Raw genomic sequence first — 14,164 nt, 5'->3', positions numbered from 1 at the left:
AAGGAGATCAGTTAGGGAGATAGATGAGAAAATTTAATTTAGGCCCTGGAGATTTTATCTCCTTGTGTGTCTTTGTTACTTTTATTTTGATTTAAATAGCTTGAAATTATGATTGAAGGTCATAAAATAACTGGCCACAAAACACTTTTGAGAATATTTCAAAAACTGTTTGGCAGGGCTGGGGATTTAGCTCAGTGGTTTTGCCGCCAGCTGCGCAAGCACAAGGACCGGAGTTCGATCCCCAGTACCAAAAACCCCCCAAACCCCCCCCAAAAAACTGTCTGGCCAGCTTGGGCTACATAGTGAGTTTAAGGCCAGCCTGAACTACATAGGTTATCTCCAGAGGTAACTGATCTTCATACATGAACTACATAGCTAGACAGTGCCTAAAAAAAAAAAAAAAAAAAGCCAAAGAAAAGTAAGGTGCATGGATTTAGTCTCCAGGACTAAATGAAGAAATTTTCCCAAAGGATTATCTCTTAAAACATATACCATACGTTCCATAGATTCACCAACACTGTGGTAGAGCAAGATGGTTCCCAACATATTCCCTCTCTTACATTTACTGCAATGTCACTGGTTCACTAATTTATCATGATTTTCCGTTTAAAGTGACTATCTGTTAAATTAGCTCTTCCAGCTAATTTATCAGCATAATGATTCACCCTTTTCTAAAAAACACTATGATTTAGAAAATGAGCCAGGCATGGTGGTACATACCTGTAATCCCAGCACTCAGGGGGCTGAGACAGTAGAATTGCCATGAGTTTGAGGCTAGCTTGAGCTACATAGTGAGTCTAAGGTCAGCCTGAACTACACAGTGAGACCCTGTCTCAAAAAAAACAAAAAAAGGGGCCGGGGATTTAGCTCAGTGGTGCTGCACCTGCCTCACAGGCACAAGCACAAGGTCTTGAGTTCAATCCCTGGCAATGGGAAAAAGAAAGGTTTTCAAAAAAAAAAAAAAAAAAGATTTTCATATAAAAGATTTAACTTTAAAAAAAAAAAAAAAAGATTTAACTTGGCTGAATGTGGTAGCACACACCTACAATCCCAGCAGTTAGGAGGCTGAGGCAGGAGGATCACCATGAGTTCAAGGCCTGCCTGGGGTACATAGTGAATTCAAGGCCAGCCTGAACTATACAGCAAGACTGTCTCAAAAATAAAAAAAGAGCATAAAAGATTTAACTCATGTAGAAAATAACTAACTGGGCATGGTGGCACATGGCTATAATTCTAGCACTTGGGAGACTGAGGCAGGAGAATCACTGTTTGAGGTCAGTCTGAGCTACACAGTGAGACCCTGTCTCTCAAAAAAAAGTATGGGCTGGAGATTTAGCTCAGTGGTTCCACTGACGGCCTCTAAAGTGCAAGGTCCTGGAGGTCGATCCCCGGTACCAAAAAAAAAAAAAGAAAGTATGGCAGCTCCTCAAAGTATTAAACATAAAATTACCACATGATCCAGCAATTCCACTTCTATATACCCAAAAGAAATAAAATCAGAGACTTGGAAGATATTTGAACACCCATACTCACAGAAGCATCTTTCACAATACTCAAAAGGTATAAAGAGCTCAAATATCCATCAACAGATAAATGGGTTAATAAAATGTGGTACATGTATACAACAGAACATTCAGCCTTATAAAAGAAATTCTGATATACACTAAAATATGGATGAACTTGGGCTGGGAATGTAGCTCAGCTGCACCAAATGTACCTTGAAAACATTATGCTAAGTGAAATAAGCCAGAAAAAAAGAAATAAATGTTGTATGATTCCACCTACATGAAGTAACTAGACTAGATAAATTCATAGAGAAAGAACAGGAGGTATGGAGGCAAGGGGAAAGAAAATGAGTTAATCTAATGGTTACAGAGTTTCTGTATGAAATAGTTGTGGAAATGAAGAGTGATGGTTACACAACATCCCAAATGTACTTAATACCTCTAAATTGTACTCTTAAAAATGGTTAAAATGGCCAGCCAAGGAGCTGCAAGCCTGTAATCCCAGCACTGAGGAGGCTGAGGCAGGAAGATTGGTGCCAGTTCAAAGCTAGCCTGGGCTACATAGTGAGACCCTGACTGCAAAAACAAAAACAAAAACAAAAGTCAAAGTAGTTAATGCTACATTACACATATTTTGCTACAACAAAATGATAAGTTTTGTTATGGATATTTTACACAATGTTTTCTTCTAGTAATAGGAAGTGAACCCTATATTCCCAACCTTTTTTTTTTTTTGGTACTGGGGATCAAAGTCAGGACTTTGGGCTTACGAGACAGGTGGTGGCATCAGAGCTAAATCTCCAGCTCTTTTTTTTTTTTTTTTAATGTTTTTATGTTTAAGTGGTCACTCAAGGTAGGCTCAAACTTTCCAGCCTTCTGCCTCAGTCTCCGAAGAGTGCTGGGATTACAGGCATGTGCCTTGATACTTGGCTGCTACAATTTTTTAAGAAGTTTTGAGGGACTGGGAGTGTAGTTCAGTGGCAGAATGCTTGCCTACCAAGTGTGAGGCCCTGGGTTCCATCCCCAGGGTGATAAAAAAATTTTAACTTTAAAAATTTCAAGTAACTTTTGTAGTAATTTATACTATTATAGTCCCCAACTTTAAAAGCAGTGTACAATAGGGGAGCCAGGCACAGCTGGATTGAAGCTATTCATAAATGATAAAGTAGTTGTCATTTTATTGGCAGGGAAACTCAAGTCACTACAATTCACTTCAGCCATTTTCTGCCCTAAAACAACACTTTAATAAAAAAAACATAATTTAGTAAGTCACTTCACTAAATGATGAATTTTATGCCACTGTGATAAGCCCCTCTACATATTTCAAGGATTTAAACCATATCACATAGATGCCTAATTGTTAAAGGCCGTTAAACTGGAGAAAATACTGCCCTAATCACAAAAAAGACAGAAAGATAGAAAGGGGCACTTAATGGATATACAAATAATGACCAGCTCATTCAACTTCATTCAACAAGTACCTAGAACTGTGAGAAACCCGTCAACAAATATTTCAAGGTTACAAAAAGGAGAGTTTAGACATAGCTTCATATTGACCCAACTGCAGAAACTCAAATAATTAAAAATCATCCTTTAATGTCTGCCTCCAACAGCAAGTGCACCTCAGTTCTAGAATGTTAACAGCTTGCATTAGTGTGGTTCTGGCTGCCATTTTTAGCTTACCTCCTTGAAAGTATTTTTCAACTTTTTTCACTGATTAGACGGTGTGAAGGGGAGCCAAATGAAATTATGCAACTGTTTTTTCTAAAAGTTGTGTTGCTTGTTTTAAAGAGCAAGAAAATTTATTGAGAAAGGGAATAGCTCCTGAGAGACAGGAGGAGTCCTGAATGGGATGCCCAAGTCGTTTTGGTTTTAACTGATTATAAGCAAAAAGAGATTAACAATTTCTCATTGAGCCAAAAAGCTAACCGATTCGATTTCCTATAACCTTATCTAGGAAACCGGGGGCCCCATCTGAAACTTAACGCCGTACCAAGGGACCCTTCCGGCTGGACTGCGCAGAGCGCATTCTAGATGAGGCCCCAGTGCACCAACAGGCCAATTTTGGCCATATTCTCTGAGCAATTTAAGGAAGTCAACAACCACTCATCTCACGTGACCTTAAAAAGAGGCGCAGTTGAGCTCGACATAAACCACACTCCTTTTTTTCTTTCCTGCATCAACTTCACTGCCCAGCATGAACGAAGCGGGAAAGGAGGTGGCACAGGGCCAGTAGGCAGGGAAGGCTAGCGAACAACTGAGGGGCGTTGTGCCCCTACTTTAGAAGGGGGGGGGGGGGCGAGGCACACGCGCTCACGCTCACTGCAGTGGCTGAAAAATCGAAGCCTGCCACACCCCCTGGCAGCAGAGGCACGGCCTCATCTCCCCCTTTCGGCAGCAGAAAGGGGGCTCTCTACACTGAATGTCCATCTGCAGGGCTGTGCCTCGGGTTCTTGAGACCACGGAACGCGGGGCCCGGGAGCCGGCGCGGGTGGGACTCGGCCGGGGGGGGGGGGGGCTGCAGCAGAGGGAGGGCCGCGGCAAGTGGTGGCCCGCGCATGCGCAGAGCCGGGTACCCGCCCGTTTACCTACCGTTGGAACCGCGAAGCCCCGTCCCCCGGCCGCGGCCGCTTCTCCAGGACCCGCGGCGACTGCAAGAGGGCGAGAACGGAAGCCCCAAGTGGCTCCGCGAACCGCGAGCCTCTCCCTGAGGCGGCCGCTGACAGGAGGTTGAAGCGACGGCTGCAGCAAGGGGCCAGCCCGGTAGCGACCCCCGGATTCCCCCCGGCGGTGGCGGCGGAGACGCGAAAGAAGGGGCGGGAGCAGCAACGGAGGCGGCAGCTGAGGCGCTGAGCCTCCCTAACGGCGAACGGGAGGAGAGGGTAGGGCGAGGGCGGGGGCGAGGGGGCCGGGCCGGACGTGACGTGCGTGGGAGGGGCGGGGCGGGGCGGGGCGAGCGGGGCCGGCGAGCGGGAGAGCCCACAGTGACCCCAGCCCACAGCCGGGCCTGCCACGCCTTGGATTGGCGTGCCAGAACCTCTGAGCTGGCCCAAGGGAGGAATGTGGGGGTGCTCGGCTTGAGGAGGTTGTGAAGAAAGAGAAACGGAGGAGACAGAAATGATAAAGGGGAAATCAGGAGGATTGAGGCCGGTCCTGATTTCTGAGGAGAGGGCCAGAAAAGCGCGTGCCCAGATCTGGGTGAGAATTACAGAGAGGCCTTATCAGGGGGCCGCCAAGCCGGCCTAAGTGATGAATTATGTTCCCATTAGTAGGTTAGATCGAGGGCTGCAGGGATGTACCTGTGCCCTTCCCGCACCCCCGCCTCTTCTTCACCGAAAGACCTGACCCAGGGCCGAGGATTTAGCTCAGTGGTTCCGGCGCCTGCCTCGCAAGCGCAAGGTCCCGAGTTCGATCCCCGGTACCAAAAAAAAAAAAAAAGAAAAGAAAGAAAGACCTGACCCAGACTTCACAGAGATCGCTTAGCTCTGCCCAAAGGGCCCAGAAATGTGGAAGTCAGGCTCCATGCTTACAAGGAGCTTCCTCTACTAAATGTGCTTCGAGAGCAGGGTTGAAAGGAGACAAAAAGAACGAGGAGCTCTCTGAACCTAGGAGTCTGTCCTTGCTTACGTAGCCACCCAGGCCACCCGTGCAGCCCCTCACGCTCACAAGGGTAGGAATAGTAGTCAGCCAGTCGCTCTCTGCTTTGGTCTTTAAGGGCTTTGAGATCTTTCACTGAGAAAAACGCAGTGTTCACCCTCTGGAGTCCTTGGCACAGAGATCCACACCTGCACAAAGAACTTTGGGTGTCAGTAAAAAATATGAACCACTGGGCCGGGGATTTAGCTCAGTGGTTTTGCCGCCTGCTGCACAAGTGCAAGGACCAGAGTTCGATCCCCAGTAACAAAACATATATATATATATGAACCACCACAATCTGGTTGTCTCCTACCTGCCTGAGCCAGAAATCAGTAACCTGCAAAATGTAAAACAAAACCCTGATAGAGGTTGGGACAAGATTTATAAAAATAAAGTCACCCAGTAAGATGATCCGTAAATATGTCACAGAGACCAGGGTGGCTCCCAAAATTTCATCAGAGAAACTAAAATAAACCATCCGTAACTTAAGTGTCATATGCCCTTCATAACTGAAGGGTGGGGTCCACAATGAGTGTTGAACCAACCCTCAGAATCTGAATAAGGACCTGTTGTGGAGCTCCCACTCGGTCCAGGAAAGAGGTGGCTGATTCTAATGACCAGGACCAAATAGGACCAAATACTACTTGTACCAAGGCAGTGGGGATGTAGCTCAGTAGTAGAGAACTTGCTGGGTTTGATCCTCACAGCAACACACACACACACACACACACACACCCCACAATTCGTGTGCACTCAGTAGATACTTACTGAGTGCTTACTGTGTTCTGGCCTCTTAGGATATGAGATAGGATCGGCAAGTAAGATCCCTGCCTTCATGGAGTTTATATCATAGCAAACTTAAATTCTGTATATCCTGTATGAACATACAAAAGGCCCATACTGATTCCAGACTCAACAAGTAGTTTTCTCATACTCTAGGGTTCTCCCACATAAATCAACATCCAGTAAGAAGCAATTATCTGAGTTGGGGTGGTGGTGCACTCCTGTAACACAGCTACTCCTGAGGCTGAAGCAGGAAGATCACCAGTTAGAGGCCAGCCTAGGCAACTTAGTGAGATCCTGTCTTAAAATATAAAAAGGGCTTGAGGATATTAACATACTCTGGGGTCATTTCCTAGTACTGAAAAAGAAAAAAAAAAAGATTAGCAGTGCCAGGGGTGTGTCTAAGACATGAAGGGGACTAGTTATGCTAGCTGTATAACTTATAAATTAAATTCACAGCACAGTTTTTTTCTTGGGGGGTGGTGCAGAGTCTCAGTATGTAGTTCTGGCCTTGAATTCTCAGCCATCCTGGGATTACAGGCGTGCACCATCAGGCCAAGCTAAACATCTGAAATAGAAGTTTTACTGTGATTCCATGCTTAGAGAAGAGGGACAATGTGATTGCTTAAAAAGCTTAATCCTAGCTGGGTGTGGTGACACACACCTGTAGTGGCTGAGGCAGGAGGACCGCTGTAAATTTAAGGCCAGCCTGTATATAGCAAAATCCTGTCTCCAAAGGAAAGAAAAAAGAAAACCTTAATCATAAATAAAAACCATGACTGAGTAAATCCGATAAGAAAGTAAAAACCTTCCTGATCCTTCCCCACTCACACAACACAGGTGCTTATTGATTTAACTGATAATAGGTGTTTTGTATAAAACCTGAGAATGAAACTCCCAGGGGCAGGGATTCCCTTGCATTTTTGTGCCCTAGTCCCAAAATACGGGTTCTCAAAAAGCAAATTGAGCTAGGTGTAGCAGCCCAGACCCATAATTCCAGCATGTGGGGTTGGGGGGGCTGAAGCAGAAGGATCATCACACATTCAAGGCTAGTCTAAACTATATAGTGAGACCCTGTCTCAAAAAAAGTTTTTTTTAATTCAGTCACCATTTTCCCCCTGTAAAACTCAAAACATTACTTGAAGATATATTATTTTCCTTTTTTGTCATACTTTTTTTTTTGAGACAGGATCTTCCTGTGTAGTTCATACTAATTTGGGGGGGGGGGGGGAGTACTGGGAATCAAACTCAGGACCTTGCGCTTGCCAGTCAGGCACAGTGCCATTGAATTATATCCCTGGCCCCCATACTAATCTTGAACTCTTATTGTAGCCCAGCCTGGCCTTGAACTCAGGGCAATCCTCCTGCCTCAGGCTCCTGAGTACTAGGATCACAGGAATGTGCCACCACACCCAACCTCATGGAGTTTTTCAAAACCCTTTATTGTTTGCCATACTTTTAAATCTGTAGGGTGGACCTACAACCTTCCTGCATGTAATTAAAAACTCAAACAGGGCGCAGCTGGTGGTGAACACCTGTAATCCAGCACTAGGGAGGCTGAGGCAGGAGGGTCTCACAAGTTCAAGGCCAGCCTAGGTTACATAGTGAGTCAAAACCAGGCTGAACTTCCTAGCAAGACCCTGTCTCAAAAAACAAACAAAAACTCAAAATAGGTTGCTTGAGTTCCACGGTCCCCTTTGGATCAGAAGTTCCTGTGGTCGGTCATTGAGTGACAGCATGAAGCTTTTCCATTCTCCACCTGGGGACAGCTGGCTCACTACTTGCTCTGGAAAGGAAAGCATCGTCTTCTCTAACATATGTAGTCTTTCTCCTCTCCCGGTTTACTAACCAAGAGCCAAAGGGAGAGAGAACGAGGAAAGGACAGAGCAGGAAAGGTCTTAACCTTTTCTTCCATGTGATGGTCTAGCACTCTCTGGGATCTGAGCCTGTAATCCTTGCACTTGGGAGGCCATGGCTGGCAGGATTGTGAGTTTGAGATCAATCTAGTGCATATAGTGAGTGTAAGGCTAACCTGGACTATATAGTGAGATGCTGTCTCAGAAAAAGAAAAAAAAAGGAGGGGCTGGGTGTAGCTCAGTGGGACTGCACCTGCCTGGCAAGTGCAAGGTCCTGAGTTTGATCCCTGGTGCCGCAAAAAAAAAAAGGAGGGAGGGAGCAAAGACAGAGAATGATCCTGGGATTAGTAGATTAAAGCTTTGTCTCACAGATACTTTTATGATTACTTTAGAATCCAGCCCCCCCCCCCCCCCCCCCCCGTGGCTTCTCTCCTCTGGCAGTTTTTACACCCTTTCACCTCCTAGGAGTTTAGTAGCCCATCTCCAACTACTTGTGTGTCGAGCCTGTTCCTCTCTGTAGCAGTGCTGTCAGGTAGGATCAAGAATAACTCTCTCACTCTGGTCATTTGCCACCCTTACACCCCTTATACAAAGCTATGCTCTCCATTATCCTAGCTGGTGCTGTTCACATCCTCCCTATAGATAGATAGGTAGATAGATAGATAGATAGATAATCTGTACTTATTTTGACAGTTTTCCAGCAGGTGGCAGTAAAGTGTTTTGTCCAATTTAATATGACTGTTTTCCCGTGGTCATAAAGTGAAATGTCTGGAAGAAGAGTTTTTTTCTCATGGTGCTATGTTAGGCCCACACCTGCTCCACTCGAAGCTCACATGAACTTTTTGCCTAAACAAATGTGGGAGTACAGGCCAAACCCGGGACGGCTTCAATACTCCTTTGCTCTGCTGCCAAAGCAGGTGCCAGCCCCTGGGGAGTCAGGCACAGGCCCACCCTGCCCCTCTAACTTCAAGAGGCTCCTCAAGTCCTGTGAGTAGTTTCATGGAAGGCGCCTCTCCCTCACTTGCGGTCAGAGGGAGGTGGGTGTCTGGGAGGATTCACAGCACACCAGCAGCAATCCCAAAAGAAACCCTCCTTGGTAATTCCAACTTGACCTTTTACAACTAACTGTATTTTACAACTGACTGCTTTTGGCTAAATCCTCTGGAATTTCTAGAGAGGTTCCATTTCAGGACTCACTTTAATGAATGTTTTTAAGGGAGGGGGGTTGTTGTTGCTTATAATATCTTGGTCCTTTACTTACACTAGCAGTTCTTGATCCACCTCTGGTGCCCATGCCTGTATTCTTGGGAAGCTGAAGCAGGAGAATCACTGGAAGTTTGAGGCCAGACAAGGCTAAGTTCAAGGCCAGCCTGGACTACATAGAGAGACCCTGTCTCAACTCCCCCCCAATACAATTTTTCACTCTCCCCAAAAATAGAATTTTTCACTCCCCCTTTCTATACTGCTTTTAGAGGCCTAAAGAAGTCTCTGGAAATATTTTGTGCTTCTATATCTAGATTTTTTATTGCTAGGGATGAGGCCATGTCTAGAAACCTTTCTTGGCAGAAATTGCCAAATACTTGTGTTTGTTTGTTTGTTGCTAGGGATCAAAACCAAGCTAAATGTGGCAAGCATCTACCACTAAGCAAGTATAGCCCTGCTCTTTTTGAGATGTTTGTTTGTTTTGTTTTTTTGAGACAAGGTGTTGCTTTTTAGTCCAGGCTGGCTTCAGACTCACTATGTGGCCCAGGCTGGCCATGAACTCACTGGCAACACTCCTGCCTCAGCCTCCCAAGTGCTGAGATTACAGGTGTGTGCCACCACACCCGGTAGTTTTGTTTTGTTTTTTTGAGAGCTTCTGAACCTGGAAAGTTACAATAAATACATAATGGAAAGTTACAGTAAATCCCTAATTAAAAGTATGTTTACACTGCCTGCTTGTAGAAAAAGATATGGCTGTAGATAAGGATGGAAAAATACAACAGTTGAGGTGAGGGGGTTACTGTATAGAGGGAGGAGGTTTTGACAACTCTGTTCTCACAAAGCCATAGAATGCTATCAAATTCAATCCCACATAGCTAATCAACTTTCTCTTTTTTAAAGTACCCCATGAACTGTGAATAAAAGACTAAAAACCCATCAAAATTGAAATCTTCTGATAAAGAGAAGCACTCACCATTGGGTGGTATTGCTGGCTCTTCTGAGGAATGCTCTGGAAATCTGTGCTACTTTGCCTAGGACCATTGTGCCAATGTGCAAGAATGCATGTTCTTCATAAACAGAAAAATATTACTAGCTGCGAAGGGAAGGCACTGTCCAGAGTGTACAGATCCCACGCCAGCATCCAAAATAATGGCAAAGATTGTTCTGCTCTTAGCAACCCAAAGTAACCTTTGTTGGGCCAGGGATTTAGCTCAGTGGTTCTGCCACCTGCCTCTCAAGGGACCGAGTTTGATCCCCGGTACCAAAAAAAACCAAAAAACGAAAACAAAGTAACCTTTGTGTCTCTTACTTATTCAACACATTTCTTGAGCAACTATTATGGGTCATGCACTGTGCTAGGGGATATAATCACGATCTCTATCCTGAAAACCTTAATTTTACTTATCTCTGGAATAGAATGCTTTTGGAATAGGACCAAAGGGAACATAGTGTGGATTTCAGCTATGTTCACTCCGGAAGCCCCTGGTGCCAGTCGAATCCAGTTTGGGGAACCGAAACAATTGACAGGAACTGTCATCTTTGCCAAGACCACATTTTTGACTTGATAACTTGGAATTCAATTTACAACAATAAAGTAAGCCAAAGTGATCATTACTTATAAGACTAATTTGGTTTGACTTCCTGATTAATTTCCTAAAATCAGCTAGGTACTTTTTTTACAATCAGAAATTTTATTGGTAGAAATAAATAGCATAGAGACCAAATGTGGTGGCACACACCTAAAATCCCAGCACTTGGGAGGCTGAGGCAGGAGGATCACCGCGATTTCAGGGCCAGCCTGGGTTATATAATGAACCCAAGGCCAGCCTGAACTAGCGAGACCCAGAGCAAAGAAAAAGTATCCTTTTCTCCTCTTCTCTCTTCACATATCCATGTAGGGGGGAAAATAACCAGACATTCATTGAGATTGTGACCTTAACATAACCATGAACTTAGTGGGAACTCCTGGCAGGGTGGGCTGCCATTGTGCCTTCCTTGCCTTTTCCTTAGAGGCATCAGCCTTTGAGTCTTCCTACCATTTGACCACCCAGGCTCCTTTCTCGGCGTCTTTCACTGGAACCACACTTTCTGTGGCAAATAGTTTGCAGATTGCAGTGTAACTACATATAACTGTATTTTAGCCAAACATTTACACCTGACTGCTCTCTTTTGCTAAAGACAAGAGTATAACAATTTGCAAAAGCATTTAATGTTTTAAGTGGATGTGGCGGTGCACATTTGTAATCCTAGCACTCAGAAGGTCCAGACAGGAAGGATTGTAGTGAGTTGAAGGCCAGCCTGGAATCTATAGCAAGACCTTGTCTCAGGCACACATACACACAGACAAAAGCATTTCATGTTTTCCTGGTCCCCAAGTTCATCAGAAGAGAAACTCGGAAGCATAACGGCTTAGACCCTAAATGGCTTTTATAGGGACAGAGAAACTAACCTGTGTATTCAAGAGAAAAGTGTTAGACCATTATTGCCCATGTCTTATTATCCTTATTATGGTATAGTGTGGCACTGTCTATATCCTAAATAAGTCTTACTGTGAAGTAATATAAAAACAATCATGGAAAAAAGAAATGGCCCATAGTTTGCCCAAATGCATTGTTTTTTAATAAGGTTTTGCTATTTGTTTCTTCGGTTGTTTTGCAAATAGCTGTGGCAAAGTGTATTTGAAAAAGTAAAAGTGAAGAGTGAGAGGAAACTGGCTCTGCAGAGCGAGCAGAATGAAAGAGAAAAAAGTAAAAAGTACACCCTGAAGGAAGCAGGGCTGGCTATGTGAGAAAAGCCACAATATAGCCTATTTGTTTCTTCTTGTTTGCTTTATATGCATTGTTTCTTTCACCTGAAAACACATTGATACTTATTATTTATACACTGTTATTTTTGTGGAGTTTTTTAAACAGGATCTGGCTCTGTAGTTCAAGCTGGGCTTAAACTCACTGTGTAGCTCAAATGTGCCCCAAACTTGGGGTAATCCTCCTGCCTCAGCCTCCAAGATTACTAGTATGTGCCAACACATCCACCTTCCGAGCGATTCTGAAAATGTTTATTGAGCACCTGCTATGTGCCAGGTGCTGTGCTAAGTGCTGGAGACACAGCAGTGAACATAATGCACTTGAATTCTAGCCCTCATGACCTGGTCCTGCCTGTGGTGCACACCATGTAACTATGCCTATGACATGGCAGACTCCTACTTACCATTCAGTAGCCTAAATTCAGCCTAAGTGTCACTTTATCTGGGAAGTCTTCCATGGCCTCACCTTGATAGATTAAGGCATCCCTATTCTGTGGACTCCTGCCATATTGCAAGCTGTCCAATAGTAGGACCCCTCAAAGGGCAATATCCTCTGTGGAGAAAAATTTAAAACCCGATCTTCAGAAAGAAAAGGTAAAGCCATCTGGCTGTGTCCACCTTAACTGTGGACAGAGTTGAAAAAAGGAACAAGAAAGTTCTCCTTTGAAAATTCATGTTTATAATCATATTACAAGGGGATAGAATCTCACACTACCTGTGTGACCCAAAAATCCCTGAGGGAAAATGAGTGCCCCCAGGAACCTTGGTATGAGCAAAAGTAAGTTCTCTCGAGGGTCGGGGATTTAGCTCAGTGGTTCTGCCGCCTGCCTCGCAAGCACAAGGACCCGAGTTCAATCCCTGGTACCAGAAAAAAAAAAAAAAGTAAGTTCTCTCGAAAGTCCCATAGGCAAGGTGCCAAGGAGTATGTCCCAAAACAAATCTTAGTGATAATGTCACAGAAAACACAAGGAAATAACTTCAGATTAATACCTACAATGTACTATCTAGAATACATAAAGAACTTTAAAAATCAGATCTCCCAAATTTAAAAATCCAATTTAAAAATGGGCATCTGAAATGAACAGACATTTCTCAGACAAAGAAGTAAAAGCAGCAAATAAACATATGAAAAAATGTTCAACATCACTGGTCATTCAAGAGATGCAAATGAAAACAACACAGATTCCACCTCACCCCAGAAAGAATGGCTGCTATCAAGAAATCAACCAATAACAAATGAAGGCAGTGGGCCGGGGATTTAGCTCAGTGGTTTTGCTGTCAGCTGTGTAGGCACAAGGACCCCAGTTGATCCCTGGTATTAAAAAAAAAAAAAAAAAAACAAGAAAAAAACAAACAAATGAAGGTGGGGGTGTGGGGAGAAAGGAACCCTTCTCCATTGCTGGTGGGAGTGCAGACTGGTGCAACCACCGTGGAAATCAGTATGGAGATACCTCAAAGAACTAGGACTAGAGGTCCTATTTGACCCAGCTATTCCCCGGCTGAGTATCTTCCCAAAAGAATTAAAAGAATCATACCACAGCGATATGTGTGCCCCCATGTTTATAGCGGCACAGTTTGTAATAGCTAAAGCTTGGTAACAGCCCAAGTGCCAATCAACTGGAAACTGGATAAAGAAGATGTGGCTTTTTTTATAAAATGAAGTACTACTCAGCCATAAAGAATGACAAACTAGAGACATTTATAGCTAAATGGATGCATATTGAGGCCATACTCCTAAGTGAAATAAATAGGACACACGTAACTTTCTCTGGTGTGAAACTGAAAAGTGTAAATAAGGATTAAAATGATTAAAATGAATAAATGATCATTTGAAATAGGAAGAAAAGGTCCTAAGGGGGAGGGGAAGTGGGAGGGGCAGGGGAAAGGAAAGAAGGGAAAGGAAAAATTATGAGAAAAGGAAAAAATGGAAACAAAGTCTTTGTAAATAGGGAAGGGAGGACAGTGAATGGGGAAAAAATAAGAACCAAATACATCGTGTACAGGTACAAACACCCAATGATAAATGTAAATGTATTGTATACCTAAAATGTACCAATAAAAGAATTTAAGGGGAAAAAAATACCTACAATGACTGTAACTAATGTGTAATCAGAAGTCAATAAGGAGATAATAGAATAAAGGCAATATTTGAGGAAATAATGGCTCATGTTTTTGAGAATTAGTGATAAATATTCTAAGTTTTAGAAGGTCAAAAGTTGCCATGCTGAAAAATATAAAGGAGATCTATACATTGTGAAAATACAAGACTCCAAAGAAAAAGGAGATCCCAAAATTAGACAGCAACAAGCTGGGGGTGGTCGCACACATTGGGGGAAACTGAGGAAGATTTTGACTGAAGCCAGGCTGAGCTACTAGGG

General features: G+C 43.8%; 1 protein-coding gene across 30 annotated transcripts in view; it reads right to left on the bottom strand.

Annotated features, from left to right (window-relative positions):
• Fam13b (family with sequence similarity 13 member B) overlaps positions 1-14,164 on the bottom strand; it is a 102,369-nt gene that overhangs the window by 74,952 nt on the left and 13,253 nt on the right. For 10 of the 30 annotated variants that reach the window (XM_087180830.1, XM_087180833.1, XM_087180838.1 and 7 more), the window contains exon 1: positions 4,098-4,408. The exons of 6 other annotated variants lie outside the window; for them this stretch is intronic. The gene's annotated coding sequence lies outside the window, so the exon portion shown is untranslated. Of the gene's footprint in view, positions 1-4,097; positions 4,410-14,164 lie in introns of those variants that run through there. 14 more of the 30 variants (XM_004841799.4, XM_087180844.1, XM_087180842.1 and 11 more) reach the window with 4 other exon arrangements.

This window comes from Heterocephalus glaber, unplaced genomic scaffold, assembly GCF_053883595.1.
Source record: "Heterocephalus glaber isolate CG9 unplaced genomic scaffold, H.glaber_assembly_v1.0 deba00001465, whole genome shotgun sequence".
In the NCBI taxonomy this organism is placed as follows: domain Eukaryota; kingdom Metazoa; phylum Chordata; class Mammalia; order Rodentia; family Bathyergidae; genus Heterocephalus; species Heterocephalus glaber.
Note: the sequence above shows the minus strand (reverse complement) of the source record. Positions and strands in the feature narration are given on the sequence as shown.